We start from the raw sequence: 1,630 nt of genomic DNA, 5'->3' as shown, positions 1-1,630 counted from the left end.
TCTCAGCCTGTTTGTCTCTTCTCTCTCACGTCGCTCCCTCTCCCTCCCCGCACAGCCAAACACCTTCCACCCAAAAGCTGTGGGATAATGCAGCAATTCCTCAGCCCAGGGAGGGCAGAGGGGCCCCTGCACCCACCTGGGGGCAACTGAGGGGTGGCTGCAGGCCACTGAGTCAGCGCTGCTGCTGCCCCAGGGGCACTTTCCCACCCCTCCCATTTGAGGAGGGGGTGGCTGGACGGGGACCATCGTCCCCTCCCAGCTGTGGCCCTGCTGGATGGTGGCAGTGCCAACCCCTGCTCTGCAGCAGGATCTCCTCCAGGGCTCAAGCAGTGGTGGGAAGGGTTAATTCGAGTTGATTGGGATTCTTTCCTTATCCCTTGCTCACCAGGCTCCCACTGGAAACACACGTCCTGTGACCCTTCAGGGTCCTGCCCTCAGCGGGGACACGTCACCAACGGGCAAAGGGGCTGCAGAGAGTTCCTGCAAGGGCTGAGGTGGGTGCAGAGAGGAAAAGGACCTTGGAAGGGTGAGATTTGGGGGTGGTTTGTTGGCTGGGCACCAAGAGCAACGCCGAGAATGGGGGGCATGGGCAGTGGGGCTGCTGGGTGACCCCTTCTCCCACTCTGCTCAACCTGGAGGGACAGGGAGCATCACAAAGAAGAAAGGAGACAAGGAACCCACCCTCCCACACTTTGCAGGGGCCTCAGTGCCCCATTCCCAGGCTCCACACTGGGTAAAATGGGAGCAGAGCAGAGGAGCAGTGGCAAAAGGATGGGGGCAAATCCTAAATCCTCCCCTCAGGCCCTGAACGCCCTCCCATACCCCAGAGGTTCAGACCCCAATGTCAGCGGTGCCTGGGGATGCTCAGACCCCGATGTCAGCAGTGCCTGAGGGTGCTCAGACCCCAATGTCAGCAGTGCCTGAGGGTGCTCAGACCCCGATGTCAGCGGTACCTGAGGGTGCTGCAAGCCCAGCCTGGCACAGAGAGACCCCCCACCCCCCGTAGTCCCTGGGCACAGCAGTGCCCTCAGATCTGTGCTGCTGTTTGCCAGCTCTGATCCCACTGGCATCTCATTCCTGGCACTGTCACCTTCTCCTGGTCCTCGCTGAGGTGCCCGAAATCCCCAGGACTGGGATGCTCATAAATTAAAAGCCACATGAACGGTCACTTCGGACAAAAAAACCCCTCCAGTGGATTTTTCCACTCCGTGCTCTCCAGACCTTTCCCGGGGAGGGCTCGCTAAAAGTGGATGTTCTCGCCCACCTCGGTGCCCCGGGGGGTCACAGGCACGGGCTGTGCCCTGGAGGGTTGGGATGAGGGTCTGGAAAGGGCACAGTGGGCAGTGTGACACAGTCTCAGGGGTGCTGCTTCTCCCCTGGGACAGCAAAGCCCCTGCTGGGAGATTCCAGGCCCTGTCTCCCGAAGAATGTCCCGGGCTGAGGTGCCAGGGGCATCCAGGGGCATCCAGGGGCCTCCAGGGGACCAGGACATCCCCCCCAGTGTCCAGGGGTGAGAGTGCCAGGGCAAAGCAGCTCTGCAGCCTGGGCTGGGACATTCCCCGGGTCCCAACTGCGCCAACAATCCCCCGGAGCAGCAGCGGGACAGTGAATCCAGGGATGGGACAGTGAA

Source organism: Manacus candei, unplaced genomic scaffold (genome assembly GCF_025592945.1).
Source record: "Manacus candei isolate 608988 ecotype Guabito, Panama unplaced genomic scaffold, ASM2559294v1 h1tg000073l, whole genome shotgun sequence".
Classification (NCBI taxonomy): domain Eukaryota; kingdom Metazoa; phylum Chordata; class Aves; order Passeriformes; family Pipridae; genus Manacus; species Manacus candei.
This window is presented reverse-complemented; position numbering follows the sequence as displayed.